The 21,353-nt window shown below is 59.5% G+C and overlaps 1 protein-coding gene across 2 annotated transcripts in view; it reads right to left on the bottom strand.

Annotated features, from left to right (window-relative positions):
• GRIK4 (glutamate ionotropic receptor kainate type subunit 4) overlaps window positions 1–21,124 on the bottom strand; it is a 423,105-nt gene extending 401,981 nt beyond the window's left edge. For both annotated transcript variants that reach the window (XM_072822392.1, XM_072822393.1), the window contains exon 1: window positions 21,006–21,124. The gene's annotated coding sequence lies outside the window, so the exon portion shown is untranslated. The remainder of the gene's footprint in view (window positions 1–21,005) is intronic.
• Between the last annotated feature and the right edge of the window lie 229 nt (window positions 21,125–21,353).

Genomic DNA, 21,353 nt, shown 5'->3' with positions numbered 1-21,353 from the left:
TGTGCCTTTGGCTGCCCACCTGTGGCCTCCGGCTCATGCGGAGCCTGGCCCCTGGGGCTGCCCAGCTCCTGGTCACTGTTTCTTCTTTCCCCAAACCAGCACCGACTCTAGGACTTTCCCCTGTGCCCCTGAGCACATCTGCCCCAGTGGCTCAGACTCCCTCCCAGGCTCACCTCTTCATTCTCCTGGCCCTGGCCCCTGGCCCACTCCCCCTCTTCCAAGCAGGGTCTCACCTGCCTGACGGGTCTGAAATCCATGGCCAACTGCTGCATTAAGTGTGACCCAGAGCCCTCTCTCCTCCCTCTGGTCCCCATTGAGGGGAAGCCCCTCCTGCCCGCAGCCCTCCAGACCCTTCACTCTGGCTCTTTTCTGACGTGTGTGCTGGATGGAGCTGGCACAGACCAGCTCACAAGACTTCCCAACTCTGCCTTCAGTGACGGTGCACGGGTAGCTTAAAATGGACTGTGGCAAGAGTGTTCACACCATGGCAGGAGTGTTCACACCTTGGCAAGAGTGTTCACACTGTGGCAGGCGTGTTCACACCTTGGCAAGAGTGTTCCACCGTGGCAGGAGTGTTCACACATGGCATTCAGTAAACAGCATGTGTCGGGGTTTCCCCCCACAAGAGCCCTTTGTCAAACACTGACCAGCTCACCAGGGAAGCAAACTCTTCTAGAATGACCAACTGTCTCAATTTGCCCGGGACCATCCCAGGTTTAGTCCGAGTCCAGGAAGCCCCTGAGTCCCGGGCAGCACAATGGCTGGTCACCCTCATCTCTCTACCTCCGCTGATCTTTCTCCATCAGTAACCAGCGTGGTCAGGCCTCTCAGGCTGGAGAAGCCCTCCCTGGAACCTCTGCCCCTGCCCCAGGCTTTTCCTGGTCTCTCCTGTCCTCCCAGCCAGGCTGTGGAGGCCACCTGTCCCAAGTCCTTTGCTGTCCTGTCCAACACTGTTCCCCTCCTGGAACCTCCCAGCCCAGTCTTCTACCTAGAAGGTCACCAAGGACCCCTGGGTTCCCAAATCCCTAAGCACTGTTTGCTCTTGCCCTACTTACTGTACCTTTCAACAGCATTCCCCAGGGGTCCCTCCCTCACATCCACCCAGCTTCTGAGACACCTTTCTCTCCCAGCAGTCCTTCTACCTCTGTCTACTTCTGGCCTTTTGTTGACTCAAGCTCTCCAAGCGGACAGTCCCCAGAGCTTGTCACTGGCCCCCCTCTCTTCTCACATTAAATGTCTTTCAAGAGGAGTTCATCCAAACCCCTGTGGCCCCTCTCGCTCCAGTTCCCAAATCTGTACCCCAGCCCCAGCCTGTCTCCTGGGTTCTGGGTGGGCGTATTCAGCTGCTCACCAGACATCACCATGTGGACATCACCACGGTCACTTCAAATCACTTCAAATCTAGTCTAAAACAAAGCTGAGTCCATCATCATCTACTAGACCATCCACTAGACCACGCAGTCCTGCCCCATATGCCCCGCCCTGGTCAATGACTCCCAGCTGCCCCAAAGGAAGAATCTGAGAATAACCAGTGCTGGCGAGGATGTGGAGCAAAGGGACCCCTCGTGCACTGCTGGTGGGCGTGCAAGCTGGTGCAGCCACTGTGGAAAGCACTATGGAGTGTCCTCAGAAAAATAAAAAAGAGAACTACCATATTATCCCATAATCCCACCTCTGGATATTTATCCGACGAAAATGAGAACATTATACCGAAGACCTAGCTGCACCCCCATGTTCATCGGGCATTACTTACAACAGCCAAGACATGGAAACAGTCAAAGTGTCCACCGACAGATGAGTGAATAAAGAAGATGTGGTGCAGGGACACCTGGGTGGCTCAGTGGTTGAGCATCTGCCTTCGGCTCAGGTCATGATCCCAGGGTCCTAGGATCAAGTCCCATATCGGGCTCCCCGCGAGGAGCCTGCTTCTCCCTCTGCCTGTGTCTCTGCCTCTCTCTCTGTCTCTCATGAGTAAATAAATAAAATCTTAAAAAAAAAAAAAAGATGTGGTATATACACAACAGAATATTATTTAGCTACAAAAAAAAAAAAAAAAAAAAAAAAACAAGGAAATCCTGCCATCTGCAACAACACGGACAGAGCTTGAAAGCGTTATGCTAAATGAAATAAGTCAGAGAAAGACAGGTACTATACGATCTGACTTCTGTGCGGAATCTAAAAAAAATAAAGATAAACCCAAACCCAAAATCCAAATTCACAGAAAAAGAGATCAGCTTGTGGTTACCAGAGATGGGGAGGAGGGAGAGGGATCTTAGAAGGTGGTCGACAGGTACAAACTTCCAGTTACGGGGTGAATATGTCCTGGAGCGTCGTGTACGACGTGATGACCGTAGTTACCATGGCTAGAGGAGACACGAGGAAGCCACTGAGAGTTCTCATCACAAGGAGATTTTTTTTTCTTTAACCTTTTTTTAAAGATTTTATTTATTTATTCATGAGAGACAGAGAGGGAGAGACACAGAGGGAGAAGCAGGGAGCCTGATACGGGACTCAATCCCAGGACCCGGGGATCAAGACCTGAGCCAAAGGCAGATGCTCAACCACTGAGCCACCCAGGTGTCCCTGCTTTTGCCTTTTTTGTATCTGTGCATCTTTTTCTTTTGATTATATTCTATCCATCAGATGCTAACTAAATTCGTAAATCATTCCACGGGGCACGGAAGCCAAAGCATCACACTGGAGCCGGGCAGCTTAAACTTGCACCGCGACGTATGTCAATTATGTCTCAGTAGAACTGGGGAGAAGCAGCCACTCCGTCCTGGATGGGGTAACTGCTCGGAGGAACTTCTGCAGCTAATGAGCCTTGTGGTTGCAGTGAGAGGGCTCGGAGGATGAAGTACCGGAAGGCTTTCTTTTTCACCCTGTGTGGTTTTCCCATGCATCTTTTCCACGTGGGGGAAACAGTGCTATTAAATAACGCCAGGGAGTCGGCGGTGGCTCAGCTTCCAGGTGTTAGCGTTAGGCCCATGCCCCAGGTGAGCCTCCTCGTCGGGGGCAGACCCAGCACGCGGCGGCTACCCACGTTCCTTCTCGTCTTAGGGAAGGTGAGTGTGAGGCCTCTCTGTGATCCCCAAAGATATTTCCCATCAATTTGGAAGCTGTAACAGGTAATACTTTTGCTTTTGACAAGACTTTATCTGGTTGAGATTTACTCATGTATTTTACAAAAATAAAGCTTTGTAACCTCTGGTTAAAAAAACAAAGAATCTGAGAATCCTCTCAACACCTGCCTTTCACCCACCTGCCCTCACCCACACACAGTCGACCCCGAGGTGTCCCGTCTCCTCTGTGCTCCCCGCGCCTCCCCGCCTTCGCCAGCACCCAGCCTCTGCCCAGGGTCACCGCCAGGCCCGGTTACTGCTCTCTGTGCCCGCGGCCTGGGTCACGACCATCCATCCTCCATCCCTTACTTCTAGAAATAACTTCTAGAGGGCGATTACTTCTAGAAATAAACTTCACCAAGCTACTGTTCTGTTTAAAGCATCTCCGTGGCTCTCTGCAGCTTTCAGGATACGGTTTCAACTTTTCAGTTCATTTAAGACGCTCCATAATCTGGCTCTACCGGGATCCCCCCGAGGTCACCAACCCTCTGGCACAACATCCTGGGGCCAGACAACAGCCATGAAGCAGCTGAAGGAAGCAGCACTCCTGAATCGGAGGCCTGTGTTCCTATCTCTGGGCCCCTACCAAGGACATGTGGGATCCAGGATCTGTCTCCTCAGAGATTAAAGATGTTACTAGTGGGACGCCCGGGTGGCTCAGTCGGCTAAGTGTCCACCTTCAGCCCAGGTTGTGACCCCAGGACCCATCAAGCTCCCTGCTCAGCAGGGCATCTGCTTCTCCCTCTCTTTCTGCCGTTCCCCCAGCTTGTACTCTCTGGTGCACTCTCTCTCTCTATCCAATAAATAAATAAGATCTTTTTTTTTTAATAAATAAGATCTTTAAAAAAACAACTATTTAGGATGCTACTGGCATCTGCGTGTAGGATTTCTGCAGGTACAAACTAGATAATCCAAGGAAAGTCTCTAGCCACTGCCCAGGCTTAGTGCGTGGTGATTAGCCCCTTGCCTTATTCCTGGCCTCCTCTCCCTCAGGCTCTGGTCCAGCCATCGCACACTGTTCCCTCTGCCTAAGATGCCTCTGACCTTTTCTTTGCCAGACTAACTCTCACCTGTCCTCTGAAGTCAGCTCAAGCCGTATTGCAGGTATTGCTCCTCCTCCAGGAAGGCCTCCCTGCTGCCCACATCTGATTTCGACATCCTCTCTGTGTCCCCCCGGCTCTCTGCCGTGGCCACCCCTCAGCACATCACGCCGCGCTGTTATCCACCCGCCTCCCCGTCTTCACTCCAAAAATGCTGAAGTCAGGAATCTGTTCCCTGAGAGCTGAACACAGGGCCTGGTACAAAGTGGATGCCTTGTCGCCTGGGTCTCCAGATACTTGAGAGAACTCCAGTTGAGGAATGAGTCATGTGAATCCACTTGGGAGGGACAAGTGGCTACAGGGAGGCCGAAGCTGGTGCCAGAAAACAAAAGATGCTCATTATGAAGCCAGCGAAATGAAACCAAGGTTCGGGGGTGCAGGGGAGGAGCCCACATTAGAGCGAGAGAAACGAGGCAGGCAAGCAAGCGGACCATCGAAGCAGTCGACTGAGACTCAGAAGGGAAGGACACATTAAATCAAACCTCTGACAGGCAATCGATGGACATTCAATTAGCAGTTACAATATTACTAATTTACACAAAATGTCTAAACAATACCCTTTCCCCCTCCGGCAAGATCTTGATGCAATGCTTCCCAGCAGGTGGGACGTTCCCTGCTCACCCCTCAGGGCAACTGTGCCCACCCCAGGGCAGACCCCACAGGGTGGGGCAGCCAGACCGGAAAGATCCTGGGGGTAAAGGGTGGCCCTGAGCAGCTGCACAGAGCTGGGGCCGGGCCGGGGCGAGGATGCTCAGAGCAGGTGGCCGGGTCACGTCTGGAACTGGAGAGGAACAACCAGAGACTCCAAGAATCAGAACCAGGCGGGCACCTGAGTGGCCACAGACCCTGGCTGGGCCTTCGGAAGTCCTGCTCCTCGCAGCCCACGGCACGCGGAAGGCAAAACACCTGCCAGGTGCGCCGAAGTCCAGCTTCACCCCCAGGGCATCCAGAGACAGGGCAGGACTCAGGTCTCCATTGGGGGGCACCGGGGAGAGAAAGGGAAGACACTCACTCCACAGGGACACCCCAAGGTCACGGACGCAGCCCTCGGCATGACATCCTTGGACCAGAACCTGGAGGGAGGAGGGTGCTGAAGGAGCCAGGCAGAGGTCAATTCTAACTGTGACCTTGGGTAGGCCCCTCCCTGCCCCGGGCCTCAGTTTCCTGCTCCAGTAAAATGGGATCACACTGGTGCCCACCTCGAGGGGGGGTGAGAGTTGGACAGCATGTGGGCAGAGCGCCCAGTCCGGCACGCCGGTGACGCTGGGTGCCTAAGCACCAAGTGGGGCAGGACTACAGAGCAGGTGCATGAGGTGGGGCATGAGGTGGGCGCATGAGTGGGTGCTGGGGCAGTTAGGGGCAGGGGACGGGGGTTGGCGGGGGGAGAAAATGCTATTCCCCTTCAGATACGGACTAAGCTGTCGCAAGCACTACCTACACACACAAATCCCAAGTCCCCTCACATGCTCTAAGCCCTGCAGCAGCCCAGCCTTCAGCAAAGTGATTTCCGGAGGAGAGTGTGAGCGCAGCCTTCAGACAGCGGAAGGCCCGCCGGGTCCCTGCTGCTGACACAGCCCTGTTTTCCCTCTTGATCCCACGATGGCCCAGGCAGGTCCCATCATTCCTACTTTATAGATCAGGAAACTAAGTCACAAACAGGTTAAATGATTTGCTCCAAGTCGCACAGTAGCGGGTCTTGTCTTTTCTTTCTTTTTTTTTTATTTAAAGATTTTATTTAGGGATCCCTGGGTGGCCCAGTGGTTTGGCACCTGCCTTTGGCCCAGGGCACGATCCTGGAAACCCGGGATCGAATCCCACATCGGGCTCCCGGTGCATGGAGCCTGCTTCTCCCTCTACCTGTGTCTCTGTCCCTCTCTCTCTCTCTGTGTGTGTGTGACTATCATAATTAATTAATTAATTAATTAAAGATTTTATTTACGAGAGAGAGAGAGAGAGAGGCAGAGACACAGGCAGAGGGAGAAGCAGGCTCCATGCAGGGAGCCCAATGTGGGACTCGATCCCGGGACCCCGGGGTCACACCCTGAGCCTAAGGCCGATGCTCAACCACTGAGCCACCCAGATCTTGTCTTTCTTAAATTATATTTTGCTTCCAGCCCACGATGCTCCTGAGACACAAGTGGGACCAGTGAATCACAGGGCTGGGGGTGCTGCTGCTGCAGAGGAGAGGGATCTAACAATCAGACCTGTCCTCACCCCAGAGGGCTAAGCACCCCAGGGCCCTCTCTCTCTCTTCCCACACTCTCAGACATCATGGGGCCTACGGTACGTCCCTCCGTCTGTCTGAGACACTCCTTAGATCTCTGCCCTGCCTGGAAGACCTCAGCCAGCCCTCCCAGCGCAGGGGTCAGAGGTGGAGGCACCCGCGGGATCACAGGCACAGGACCTTGCGGCAGGTGACTTTCCCACTCACGGATTTTAAGCCCAGAGGATTGAAATGGATATTTGGGATGTAGGCACCCCGCCTGGAGACGCCGCCACCATGACAAATGCTCTCCAACAAACGTTAACAGGCAGATGAATGACTTCCCGGACTGGACAGGCAGTGGAGGGCTGCCCCCAGCAACAGTCCTTCCCGCCCCCCACCCAGCCAGGAGCCTGCAGGAGCTGAGTCCCCCCGTCACTCCTCTCCATGAAATATCCTTCCCCGCATCCTCTTCCCACAGGCCATCGACCAATTCATTTGCTCACCATTATTTTTAAAACTCAAATTTTATTAGCAGTGGAGCATGAGTAATAAATACTAATACACTGTTTGCACTTGAATTAGCCCTGCATGTCCTGGGACCACAGGGCCATTTGTCAAAGCCAGATTTCCCCCTCCCACCTGCACTTTGTGGTCGGGACACAGGCCCTTCCAAGGTCACTGACTCCCAGGCGGCCAAGTGAGAACGGGGGCGCTCTGAGGACTCGCACTTGGGGCTCCCTGATTCCTTAGGCAGGGCACTGGGCTGCCTAGAAGGAAGGGCAGCTAGGGCAGAGAATTCCAGAAGAACCGGATCCCAGCTCTGCTGCCTACCAGGCAAGAGCCAGGATGCAAGCATGTCCGCGTAACCACTCTGAACTTGTTTCCTCATCTGTAAAATCGGTCAGTAACACTCACTCCACCCCACCCAGGGGTGCTGGGAGTCTTCAATGGACAAGCTGGATATGAAAGCACCAAAAAGCAAACGTGCCCACAGTGAGGATGGTGGCTGTGGGGTGCATGAGGCAGGAAGGCTTCTCTCTACCAAGAACTGTAAGATAACCTGAATTACCCTCCCCTGGTTCCATGGAAGGATAAATGAAGGCAGCACCTTTCCCGGCCCCCTCCCCACTCCCTCAGGGGTCTTACACACCTGACATCCAGGCATTTCTGGGGAACACAATTACCCCGCATCTGTGCGCAGCTGCCAGGAACTCGGCACGGAGCAGAAAAAACGTGGTCGCCGGTGCCCAGGCTGGGCTTTCGACGCCTGCCTCTAGCAGCTGTCTTGGGGCTCAGACTCAGCTGGGCACGGACGGGGGCCACCCTTCCGACACAAGCGGGCAGAGCAACTGGGCTCCCGGAGCAGCAACTCTGGAACTCTGCTCCTCACTTTGGTGCTCAACGGCCTCACCCCTTCCCACAATCATTCAGCGAGATCCTCCCGCGTGCCGGGCTCTGTGCTGGAGCCTGTGGCACAGAAGTGGCCGTGGCAGCCCAATCCGATCCCTGGCTCCCTGGCTCCCCAGAGCTCAGGACCCAGCTGGGGAGCCCAAGCCTTGAACAGGCAGTTCGGAGGCCGTGTGGGGTTGTGCTCCAAAGGGAAGGCGTGTTGGAGGCTGAGAGCACACAAGACGAGCCTCATTCGGGCTACAGGAGGCAGCAGCAGGGGGCTGCCTGGACGAGGAATCCAGATGCAGGAGTGAAGCAAGAGAAGGAGGCGGGGTGGAGGAAGGGGTTCCAAGCAGGGTAAACAGCACACGCAAACATCCTGAGGCACAGAGCCAAAGCTCCCCGGGGAGCCAGAGTCAGCTAGCTGCGCTAGATGGGCAGCTGCTAAAAGGAGGGCACCCCAGGGGAAGGGCCTGGTGCTCCCTGCCTGCAGCCAGCCTCCCAATGCCCTGGACAGACACCTAAGACAAAATCAAGCGTAAACACCCAGAACTTGCCAAGGTACTCACTCTCCTCACTGTGTCTTCCCAAGGACCGGGATGTAACGGGAGGGGTCCAAAGGGATGAATCAGGGCAGGCCTCCCAGAGGAGGTGAGCGGGCTCTCCCCCTGCCCCGTAAAGAAGCTGTCTGCTCTCCCACACCCCGAATGAAGCCACCAGGCCCTCTTTTTCTCCATCTGATTGGAAACCTTGGACCACAGTAAGGCTTTATCTGTTTTGCCAGTTGCATATAAACGCGAGCACAATGCCACCTCTCTCCCACCAGACAAGGCCGCACGTCAGGTGGCTTAGTTTGAAGGGCGCTGCCTCGCTTAGCCAAATAATCCAGGCAACAGAAGCACCTGACTTCCCATCTCACCCCCAGGCCCAGCCCAGGGGAGGACGCCAAGACGCTGGGCCATGCCCTGGCTCCTCGGGACCAGCAGGGAGGCCTCCCTGAAGACGCAAATCCCCCACCTGGCCTGGCGAAACAGTGGGGGAACTCGCATTATGCAGAGCGGCTCCCTCCGGCCTTGGACTGGTTCTCCCTCTCTCACCTGGCAGGGGTCTGCCCTGGAGGGTTTCAGGGCAGCACAGCACCATCTGCCCCCTTGGGGCCTCCATGCAGCCCCCTGGGGGACCCTCGCCGAGCAGAGCAGACTCACTGTTCCCCAGACGCCCTCCTTCTGGCTCCTGCTTCCCACTTAATTCCATTCTGGAGGCATCTCCAGATTGGGAGCAGCACTGCGGCCCCACTGCACATCCCCCTGCGAGCGGCAGGGCCCGGCAGGAGCCTGGCAGGTCAGCGTCGCAAAGGCAGTGCAGGCGGGAGGTTCACCCCCAGTTAGCGGAGTTGGGGGGGTGGTTAGGGCAGCACTGGCGGCCTTCAGACACCTGGCCCGTGCCCACCTCCGCCACAGGATGGCTGTGTGACGCTGGGCAGTGTGTGTCCCTTCCCTGAGCCTTGTAAAAGGGGTTTGTTGTAAGGACTACCTGAGAAAAGGTATGAAGGCCATTCCAGGCCTCCTCTTCGACATTCTATCAAGTGACCGGACTCGAGCCATTAGAACCACTTGAAAAACTTTCAAAAGGGAAGTATCCCGCAGGTAGTGGAAAGTGCACGTACGCGGAGAGCGCAGTGCATTTCCCACATAATCTGCTCCCAGGTGGAGACACAGCATTGCCAGCACTCTGGAGGGCCCCTCCTCCCCTTCCGAGGGTAACTCCTAGCCTGACTTCCATTCCCAAAGATGACCTTGCCTGTTCTTGAATCTTATATAAAGTCACACGGCATCTACCGAAAGCACCTGATGATTTAAGATGCGCTTTTGCAGATGTTACCGACCTGCTCCTCCCCAAGCCCTGTGAGAAGAGGCTCTTTCCATCCCCGTTTTCTCTCAGAGCGGAGGCTGCAGGTACGCGAACTCCCATGTCCAAGGCTGCACGGTAAGTAAAGAGCCAGGGACTCGTGTTGCCAGGAAGCCCCCTCTTCCAGGAAGCTTCTGTGGACTGCTCAGGGGAGAGGCACCAGCCTGTCCTGCTCTGCCCGTGTCAACCTGGACACTGAGTCTTACAGCCCAGCCAACCTGGGGTGGACCTGGCAGGTGTGTGTGGGGGTTTGTGGGACGCCTCTGCTTGTGTCTTCTCCGCATGCCTCTGAGGTCACAGCTCCCGGAGAGCAGGGCCTGCATTCCACACCCTGCCCAGGATGGATGGGGCTGGCTAGAAGCTGGGGAGGCCCCAGTGGGAGGGGGAGCAGTGGGGCAGGGCACTGGCTCCCTCGGTTTGATAAGAGGCTCCGTGGGAGTCCGAGAGGCACGAGACAAGAACAAACCAGGGGTCAGGGGAACCCCAACCTGTAATCCTGAACCTTGATTCTTCAAGCCATGTGACCCTGGGCCAGCTACCTCCACTCTCTGAGTAATCTCCTTATCTGTAAAATGAGATGCTTGGCCTAAATCTCTTCTGACAAGTTCATCAGGCCCCGTGCCCGCGGCAGACACAAGTCGAACCAGGCCCCGTCCCAGGAGCCCTCACTCGGCCCCAGAGCCCTCTGTAGGTACTACCACCAATCAGCAGAGAGGGGCTCGGGGAAACGCAGCAGACACGCTGACCATGGCCAGCAGCAGGTAGCCAGAGCCACCGAGGCTCTGCTTCCACATGTAGCTCCTGATCGTGCCCCAGAAATGCCTCCTCTCATCCCCTAGATCCTGGGCCCCTTTTCCTGGTCCCCACACAAGGGCAGCCTCTTCCTGGGCTCTGCGCCAGCACCCCCACCCTCCCATGCAGCAAATGCCACTTGCCAGTAAATGAATTCCAGGGTGGGTGCACACGGTCCCAGGTCACACGGGGTGTCTGGAGGAGCTCAGGCCCTTGTTCCCAGAGCCCCCTCCTGACCCTCAGGAGCAAGAGCACCCCCTCCGATCTCGAAGTCAGAGCTCCCCACCTGTGTGTACCACTGCTGCTCTCACTCAGACACCCCTGTCCAGCCCCCCTCCCTGACCCTCAGGCCAGGCTCAGCTGGGTTTGAGGATGGCATGCAGTGCCTGGGGCCAAGGTCCAGGGAGACCCAGGGTTGCTGTTTGTACAGGTCACACGAACACCACGATCCTGGGAGAAAATGTCTTTTGAGATCCACACAGCTGACTCTTCAGCCACACATGTCTGTGAGTTAAAGCGGCCCATCGAGCTTTCCAGAGCCAATGCTCGTCATTAGCCTAGAGCTCCCCGATCTGTGGCCTCTGCAGACAAGGAGCTCACGAAAGCAGCCATCTGTTCCCCAGATATTTATTGAGCACCTACTACATGCTGGGCCATCCTAGTTGCTGGGGCTCTGATGCTGAGGAGCAGACAGAGTCCCTGCACCAGGGAGCCGTGTCTCATGCGGGGGGGGGGGGGGGGGGAACACATGACCTCTGCTGACCTCCCAGGGGCACCAGTGTGGTGGACCCTCCCAGAGGTGAGCCAGGTGAGCCGCTCAAGTTCCCCCGCTGGGGGCCGGAGCTGAACAGAGACATCTACTGGCTCCTTAGAGCAGCACAGGCCACGGTGCAGAAGCCAGGGACACGGAGAAAGGGCCATGCTGTGGTTCCTGTACCCCGGGCCCCTGGAGCACCCCCTCCTTCCTGCATCAGATGGAACTAATACCCCTCACGGGGCAGGGCTGCCGTGGGGTCCCGCGATGACACGGGGCAAGGGACACAGCGAGACACAAGAGCGCCAGGAACACGGCACAAAGGTCGGCTCCGTCGCAGCTCCTCAGGTGCCAGGCCAAGCGTCCCCGGCTACCCCCTCCCCAAGGAGGAGCAGAGGGGACCAGAGAGGTGCCAGCCCAGCCTCCTGCCTGGTCAGCCTCGTGCTGCTGGAAATGCACTTTCTCCGCTGACTCCCCGCTACCTGCATGGCCCAGTGGCCTTGTTACTTCTAATCTGCACCCCACCTGGCAGGCCTCATGTTCCAGCCTATTTACTTTGGACTCTGGCAGGACTCTCACTTTTCAAAGGAGAAGGGGATGGTGCTATTTTAGCTCAAATGCACTGGTGCGCTTTCTCCATCTAATTGCCCACTCTGTACTACGAGATTTGGGTCATCTGAACTTTCTGGTCCTCTTCGGGGGAGGGGGGAGTGTCTGCAGCATCCCCTAGCCTGGCAGGAGCTCCAAGGACCAAGGTGGTCACCTCGGTCCTCAGCCCCCTGCCCCCAGGACCCGAGGCCCAGGGCATCTGACAGACTCAATATCTGCACGCGTATCGTGTAAGGGGCCGGGCCTGGGCTGCACCCACCCAGTGCCACTCTGTGGCCATGCCTGGCACCCCAGAGGCCCTCAGGAAACGTGCCCTGGGAATGGATGTGTGGCCACCGTCCGCATAGCCCTGTGGCCAAGGATCAGGCCACTACCCGCCCATGAGTCCCAGCCTTGGACATTTCTCTGGGCTCCCCCATCATCTTCCCAGCCAGAGGATTCGATTTGGGGAAAAGAGTCTTGGACAGAAACCCAGTTAGGAAGAGCCTGAATCCTGGCTTTGCTTCTGCTCACAGCCCGAGGACTGGAACAGGAAGGAGGGTGGAAGCGCCTCGTGGGGTTCCAAGGAGGGGTGCAGAACGTGGCCCCATGAAAAGTAGATTTGGCTCAGTTTAAGGGAAAACCTTCTGGTATTTTTTGAAGAAAATCCCTAGCATTTCCTGGGCACCTTCTGGATGCCAGACAGCATGCTGGGTGTTCTCACATGCTCCCTGGTTTGCAGCTGCCTCATGAGTGGTCAAGAGCATGGCCCCGAGGGCCAAATCCATGTCCTGGCTCGACCACTTACTAGCGTGTCACCTTGAGCAAGCTACGCGACCTCTCTGGGCCTCAGTTCACTCACAGGGTTGGTTGTCGGTAGATCAACTTAATAGGTATAAAGTATCTAGAACATAATCAGTGCTCAATAATGTCAGCTTTCAGAAGACGGGGGGGGGGGGGGGGGGGTGGAGAGAGGCGGCAGCCGGGGCTGGATAACCAGCCCGCGGAGATTGTGTCTGCAGATGAGAGCGCGTCAGGTAGGCTGCTGAACGAACGCGCTCAGGTCCCTTCCAGGAACAAGACTCTATGTTTCATTTCCCTCCCTGGGTTTCTGTTTTCCCAGCAATGAAACTGGCATTATCATTTCTGGACAAATACTGTTTTACTCTGCGTACTATTCTCAGCCTTGGGAAGAGCAGGTGTGCCCAAGGACCACTGCCTCCACTGTCTGCACGGGCCGGGGGTGACCTTCAGAAGGCACCAGGTGTGTGGACGGAGCCCCGGGCGGGGGGCAGGAGTCCTGGATCCTGATCCAACCTCCCCACCGAGTAACACTGGTTCCCAGCTAGTCGCTGAAATCCTGAGAGTCTGGGGTGATAATTCCTAGCTGCCCACTCCACCTCTGACAGAGATCCTGGGGGCAGGCGCAGAACCGCTGAGAAGATACGTGATACCCACCAGGAAGTGGCATTAGCAGCTTCGGCAGAAGGGCTGACTGTCAGGTGGAAGGTCAGGAGCAGCGAACAGCTGGAAACCACCCCCAGGAAAGGACTCCAGAGGGGCCTTCTGGACCCCCCGACGCCCAGTCTAGTCTTCTCTGCCCTGAAAGAGTCTCTGCTGCCTCTGGAATGAGATGCCCAAATTCCTCCCCTGTCACCCACCTTACTGGGGACGTTCTGTGTGACCTTATGAGCTGAATCAGGCCAGGGAGGATGCTGGAAAGATCAATAAACACAACTGTGACAGGAGCGCTCTAACAGATTTCTTCCAGTGATACCCCGTCATGCTTCTGAGAGTCCAAGACCCCAGCGAGATCCCCCTCTGATGAGGGGGGGATGCTGTGACCTCGAGGGGCCACGTGTCATCTGAGCTCCACCAATCCTCAAACTTTTCATGTCATGGGAGAGTCCCATCCGTGGCTCACGATGCTGCCTTGTTCTGGCTTTCACCCCAGGCCCACCGATGGCCTCTGTGCTGGCAAAGACTGGCACATGACTCAGGGCCCACACAGGAGCTCTGATGAGGGTGGTCTTTGACCGCTTCTCCAACATTGCCAGGGACCTCTCACTCCGGGAGGTCAAAGAAATCAGGCCAAGGCACCAGAGTGTAGGGAAGATCCATGCCCCCTCCATGCCTGGCCTCCTTGCCTATGAGACGAGGACTAGGAGGGCGAGGGAGCCCGAGGGGGAGCTAGGAAGTCAGGGGACAATCAGTGGATATTTCACATACACACACACGTGTGCACACATGTGCATGCACCCACACAGGCACACAGAAATCTCTAACACCTAGTTTGAAATCAGACAGCCTGAGGGGCATCTGGCTGGCTCAGGTGGCAGGGCATGTGACTCTTGAGCTCAGGGTCGTGAGTTTGAGCCCCACGATGGGGACAGAGTTCATTTAATAAAAAGAAAAAAAATTTTCTTTTAAATCAGACCACCTGGGTGCAAATCCCAACTCTGCTTCTTACCAGCTACGAGACTCTGGGCTAATGCATTAGCTACCCCAAATCTCAGCCTCCACGCCTGTGAAATGGGTATAACAGTACCCTAAGTAGTGCCTAAAACAACCACAGCACCCTAAATAGTATCTGAAAGCTTAAGGTTAGTAAGGGGAGGAACTAAGATACTATATGGAAAGCCGTTTGCATCATGCTCAGCACCCAACAGGCATTGGGAAAATATTAGCTATTATTATTGCCATCAGTATTGTTGCCGTCAACTAGTCTTTCTCCCTAACAAATACTGACTGAGGCCCGGGACGTGAGCCTCCTGCCAGACACAAAACCACCGGCTGCCTTCCTGATCCCGAGGAGCTCCCAGTCTAAGCGCCTTAAAGAATTAAGATGGTTTTCCTGCTTAGTGCCGATCGGATCCGGTTTGGATGCCGAGATGGGACCAAATGGTCTCCTGACGTCTGTCCTGCCTTGCTGCCCCTCTGGATCCTGTGTGGACGGCCACTGAGCCCACCAAGAGGGACACGGGGGGGATCCTGGAAGCCAGCCTGATGCCGCAGCTCGGCCACGGCCCACCCTGTAACTGGGACCAAGGCCCAGAGGGTCGCACCCAGTTCCCTCCTCTCACCGGCCCGCCAGGGACGTGACTCTGTAGCGGCTCAACTGCACCAGGAGAGACTGCAAGGGTGGAAACGCAATGGTACTTGTCACAGCAGCAAATGTGATCATTCACTGGGCGCCCCATGCACCTGCTGAGATTTACTTTGGTCACTATTAGGCCCCGTAGGTCCCTGCCCAACAGCTGGAAGGGCCGGGATTTGAACCCCGTGCGATCTGAGCCAGGGGGCTGGCGACTACATCACACAGCCTCCGGCCGGGGGGACAGGGATGTCGCACTCCGGCCACCCGGAAAGACAGAGACTCCTGAAACCCCCAGTCTCCCTCCGGAGGAGCCTCCAGGCTGCAGGGCAGCAAAAGCACCCCACTGTCCCCCCATGTGCAGCCATCCTCCACGGCTTCGGAAAATCTTTTTTATTAAGTGCGCCTTGTAGCCAGCCTCTCACTTACACATCTTAACCTCCTCTGGGCTATTGATTTCTCATTCTATTAAATCCTCTTTAACTCCGGCCCTCAAACTTCAATTCGAAACATGTGTTTCCTCCCGCCGCTGGGACACCCCCATTCTGGGCATGGCGCCCCCGGCTTGCACCCCCTGCCAGGGAGCCTGCCCACGATTCTGTCCCTGAGGTCGAGGGACTTACAGGCCTGAGACTATGGAGATTACCAAGAGTAAACTGAGGCAGCCAGAAGTAGCCCGGATTCTGACAGGTGGGGAGGGCAGGGGGAGCCCCGGGACACCCGGTTCCTGGAAGCCGGGGTCCACGCAGGCTCCCGGTCCCCTCCTCACCTGCCAGGATCCACTAGGAATCTCTCTCTGTAACAAACATTTATTGAACATCACTTGGGGCCACTTCAGTGAGACAAATATTTACTTAGCACCCACTCCGTGCGTGGCACTGGGGTCCCCCGGAAGGACAGCTGGGCTCGGGACCCCTGAAGGCCACAGGCCCGGGAGCAGCTTCAGCGCGACAGCCACTGCTGGTCGCACAAGACTCTCAGCTGGTCCGCAGGCTCCCGGGCTCCATCCCCAAATGCTCCCGGCGGCGCCTCGCAGCAGGTCTGCGAACACAGCCCTCAGCCCTCCCCGAGGCCCACTTCCCCTTCTGGCTTCCCTATTTCTGAAGTGGCACCACCATCCTGCGAGCCTCCGGGGCTCCAAATCTCAAAGTTCTCTGCGACACTTCCTGCTCCCTCCTCTGCTGTTCCCAATCTGTCCGCACATTCTGCTGTTCCTTGGAAATGCCACTCAAACGCACCCCCCATCCTTCTGCCCGCACCCCCAGCCCTCAAGGCCTCGCCGGGCACTTGCCCATCGCCCAGGATCCTCCCCACCCCCCCAGACCCTGATGCATCAACCTGGACCTCCCCTCCTTGGCTTCGAGGTCCCCTTGAACTTGTTAGTTCCGCCCTAACCCCCCCTCCCGCCCACCCTTACCTCCCCCCCCCCCAGGGCCCACTCGCCACCAGGCAGACAAGACCCCGGTCACCCAGCCTTCAAGCTGTCTCTGTCCCCGACTCCGTCTGGGCAGCTCTCCTTGCGGGAAGGCCCTTCCTCCTCCTCACTGAGCTCCAGCCCCACCTGACCGCCAGGGCCCACGTGGCCAGAGCACATCCACACACCCTTCCTGCTCCCATGCGGCCTGTCCCCCCGGGCTCCCCACCCAAACCCTAAACCTGCCTCGCTGGCCCTGCCTCTCTGACGTGCTCACACCTACCCCATCCCTGCTGAAGTGGGGAGTTGTTCAAAGAAAACCTGTCTCAAATATTTTCTTAAGGCGCCTCCCACTGCCCTTTCTGGGCCCACGTATAGGGGAAGGAAGTGGGGTTCTGGAGTGCTCCCTGGACTATGGCACGGCTCAGAGGAACCCCCTCTGGCCCCCTTTCCTAGTCTGTAAAAACAGAGGTGGGGTGACTCCGAAATGAGCAGAGCGCACAGTCAATACAGCGTTAGATTCCCTCCTTCCTTCCCATGGTTTACCTGGGCTGGTACCGTGGCATAAACTGCTTTTTCGTGTTGGATTTGTTAAATGTAAGGCAGACCCTATTTTATGTAACCAAATGTCATCAGCAAGCAACAACGATTCCTTACATCCCTACTGTAAGCAGGGGCCAACGTATGGGTGTCGAAAGACAGTGCACGCTCGGTGAGGAGCCGAGGACTGAAAATTCAGGCACCAGGGAAAGGTCTTTCTCCTCAAGGGACCTGCCTTCTGGGTGGGGAGACAAACAGGGACAAAGAAACAGCAACAGCAGGTAGGAGATGGTGGCGTGAGAGGACCCTACCTGCAGGTGCCCTGCGGGGACCCACAAACCACAACCCCCCCCCACATATGGTCATGCTGATAGCAAGCCTTTCAGGCAGGTGAGACTGTCCCCATTTTATGGGTGAGACAGGTGAGGCCCAGAGAGGTTACGCAATTTGTTCAAAGTCACTCAGAGAGTGACACCAGGATAGGAAGCCAGACCTGCCTGAGACTTGGTGGCTGAAGCTGCCACCAGGTCCTGCAGAGGGTGACGGGCTGGGGCGTGGGGAGGGCTTCCCGGGCTGCCCCTTGAAGGCTGGCAAAGTGTAAGTGGGCAGAAAAGAGGAGGAAGGGGAAGGATGAGGGCCCAGCGCGTCAGGTGCCCAGAGTGAGAGCGGGTCAAGGATGGGTCCCAAGGCAGAAGGCGGGGCCGTGCAAGCAGAAGGCCATCAAGTCCAAGCTACTACCCGGGACCGTGTCCAGGAGCCAGGGGCGCCACGGAGGCTCGGGAGACCTGGTCACACATTACCAAAGCCATCTTCTGTAGGGAAGCAGGTGGGGCAGCAGGTGCCTGGAAACTGAGCCCGCGGGGAGGAGGCTGCGATACCACCACCCCCACCACCACCCCCAGGCCCTGAGCTGCTAAAGCCCCACATGGGACAGTGGCAGTGTGCAAGGAAAGCTCGGGCCGGGCACCAGAAGCGCCCAAAAGAACTGAGGTCTGAAGAGATAAGGCGCCGAGGAGTGGGATGAGGGAGACAGAGGAAGAAGGCGGAACCAAGGTCTCTGTGGTATCCGGACAGTGCCTGGGAGAACCTGGAACTCCCTGCGAGGGACAGTCAAGAGGAACCACCTGTCTGGGGCAGGGATCGCGGGACATCCACAGGGGCTGGTGGGACATCCAGGGGGCTAGGAGGACATCCACGAGGCTGGTGGGACATCCAGAGTGCTGGGGGGACATGCAGGGGGCTGGGGGGGGGGCATCCAGGGGGCTGGAGGGACATGCAGGGGGCTGGGGGGACATGCAGAGGGCTGGGGGGACATGCAGAGGGCTGGGGGGCATCCAGGGGGCTGGGGGGACATGCAGGGGGTGGGGGGCATCCAGGGGGCTGGGGGGGCATCCACGGGGCTGGGGGGACATGCAGGGGGCTGGGGGACATCCAGGGGGCTGGGGGGAAAATGCAGGGGGCTGGTGGGACATGCAGAGGGGGCTGAGGGGCATCCAGGGGGCTGGGGGGACATCCAGAGGACTGGGGGGACATGCAGAGGGCTGGGGGGACATGCAGAGGGCTGGGGGGCATCCAGGGGGCTGCGGGGACATCCAGAGGGCTGGGGGGGCATCCAGGGGGCTGGGGGGACATGCAGGGGGCTGGGGGGACATGCAGGGGGTGGGGGGCATCCAGGGGGCTGGGGGGGCATCCAGGGGGTTGGGGGAACATGCAGGGGGCTGGGGGGCATCCAGGGGCCTGGGGGGACATCCAGAGGGCTGGAGGGACATGCAGAGGGTTGGGAGACATCCACGGAGCTGGAGCGGCCAGTCTAGGGACTGTGAATGCGGAGCCAAGAATTAGCCTGATCTAAGACGTGGGACGCGCGTGGGGACCACCAGCCAGCGCGCCCCCCCCCCCCCCCCCCGCCCCAGCCCGGGGAGGGGAAAGCGTGGAGCCGACCCAGAGAACGGGAAGATGAACCGAAGCATGGGCCGGGGAGAGCGAGGGCCGGACGGCAGGGACCTTAACAAGCAACAGGTAGCAGCACCGGAGCACTGGGCCCGGAGTCCAGAGGCCTCCCGCGCGGCTGCCGAGCCTTGGACACTGAGCTCTCGGCGCCCGGGGGTCTGGGGGTCAGTGACGCCTCCTTACGGGGTGATGGTGCAGACGAAACGCTCGTAGGGCCCTGGTGGAGATCAGATGAAGTAATTCTCCTAAAAAGCATTTGGAAAGCTGCGCGCTCGTCACACGCATAAGGGATTCGTACTCGCACAAGTAACAGGAGAGGCTTCCTCCCCACACGCTCCCGCCGCTCCGGCGCGCCCCGCCCGCCCCTACTCGCCCCTACTCCCGCCGCTCCCTCCCTCTCCAGCAGCGGCTCCGGCCCAGGACGGCTCCTCGGCCCTTCTTCCTTCCCTCCGTCTGGATGTGGCTCGGACCCCCTCTCCAGGAGCCCCGCGTCACCCCTGGGGGTCCCCGCTTCCCTCCCTCTCTGCCCAAGTTCCCTCTGCGTCCTCCCATCCTCGGGGAGGGCAGCCAGACCCAGGCGCAGACCCAGGCTCTGGAAAGAACTTTTGGTGCTGCCCGAAATGTCAGCGACGATCAGGACGCCTGGGGGGAAGGGGGGGCGGGAGCAAGACAGGCCAGCGTGTCCCCCCCGTGGCGGTGGCAGCCCCTGGCCCTTCCCCATCGGCCTCCCTCGGGTCCCAGGTGGCGGGCGGAGGAGGCCCAGGGGACGGGGCCAGCCGGGTGGCAGGAGCCCGGTGGGCGAGCCCGGCCACAGCTCCCCGCGGGAAGCTGGCTCCGCAAGAAATGAACAAAATACGGAAAATTAAACAAACCCAGACACTGTAATGTGTGCATATTAGATTAACTCTCCAAAGGGTCGCGACCTTGAGGAACACATCCGGCCAGTGAGGAAAATAATAAACCTGATTAATGATGAGGCACGGGCTGCAGCTTCAGCAAACCCCGCCGGCCCCACGAGGCCCCGCGGAGTTCCTGGGGCTTCCTTCCCGGGGGCGGGGGGGGAGGCGCGCGGCACGGAGGACCTCCCCGGGCCCTCAGGGCGGGTCCCCCGAGCGCAGACACGGGGGAGGGGGGAGGGCGGAGGGGGGAGGGCGGAGGGAGGGCGGAGCGAAGAGCCACCAGGCTGCTCCCGCCGCCCACTGCCCGCCCGGCGGCCTCCATCCCGGGGACACCACGCTGCTTGCAGGTGCTCCCGGAAGCGTCCCTGTCACCCCGGTGCCCCGCGGGGAGCCGAAGTGAGGGTGGCCCGTGTGCCCGCGGCCGGGCCGGTCCTGGGGCGCTCGGCGTGGTTCCGAGGGGCCGGGCCGGGCCCGGAGCGCCCCCCTCCCGCCAGGCACCCCAGGCCCCTGGGAGACATGCCCAGGAGAGCCGCTGGAGGGAGGCAGGGAGGTGGCACCTCGTGGCACCGCCAGACAACAGCGCCGGGAGGAAGATGGCAGCGTCAAGTGGCGACGCCGGGAGCCGCGAGCCCCAGGTCCGGCGGGGAGAGGCTGAGGCCGCAGTGCCCCGCGGCTGCCAGGCCCCCCCCGCCCACTCGCCCCGCCCGGCCCCGCGCCCGCGCCCGCTGCTCCTCGCTCACTTTCTTCGGCTCGAGGGAGCCCGGCGGGGAGGCGGGCACAGGTGCTCCGGGCGCCCCGACCCCGACCGCGACCCCGGCCCGGCCCGGCCCCCCCGCCCCGCCCCCCGCCCCCCCCGCCCCCCCCGCGCGCCCGAATGCGGGTCCCGGAGTTTCTCCGTCGCTTCCCACTCGGGTGAACTAGGGTGAGGCGGGTGGGAGCCGCGTTCGTCGGGGGAAGAGGGTCCCCTCGGGTAGGACGCGGGTGCCCCGGGGCGGGGCGGGGCGGGCGGGGGCGGGGGCGGCGGACCCGGAGGACCCGCAGGACCCGCAGGACCCGCAGCACCGGCGGCAGCACCGGCGGCAGCACCGGGGACCGGGGAGGGCTGCGGCGGGCGGCGGGCCCGGGGAGCCGCGGGCGCAGCGCGGGGGCCAAGCGCGGGGGCCGGGGCCGGGGCCGGGGGCGGGGGCGGGGGCGGGCGGCGGCCCGGGGCGCGGGAGTCGGGGGCGGGGGCGCGCGGCGGGCCCCTTACCTGGGCGGCTCCGCGCTCCGGGGGCCGGGCCGGGCGGCCGGGCCGTCGCTCTCCGGTCTCCCCGCTTCCGCAGCAGCCGCGGCGGCCCCAGCGCGCTCCGCCGGCAGCCGAAGGCGGTGTGTGTCCGGCCGCGAGCGCGGGGAGCGGGGAGCGGGGAGCGGGGAGCGGGCGGCGGGAGGAGCGCGGCCGGGGCGCCGCCCGGCGGTCAGCGCGGGGACTGCAGCGGCCCGCGCACGCCGGCGGGGGGGGGCGCCCCTCGGGGCAGGGCGGCCCGCGCGCCCCGGGCACCCGCTCGGGCCCCGCCGACGTGCTCCGCAGCCGAGCGCCGGAGGAGCCGGGGGAGCCGGG

The sequence above is a fragment of the Canis lupus genome, chromosome 3 (genome assembly GCF_048164855.1).
Source record: "Canis lupus baileyi chromosome 3, mCanLup2.hap1, whole genome shotgun sequence".
NCBI classification, from domain to species: Eukaryota; Metazoa; Chordata; class Mammalia; order Carnivora; family Canidae; genus Canis; species Canis lupus.
This window is presented reverse-complemented; position numbering and strand designations above follow the sequence as displayed.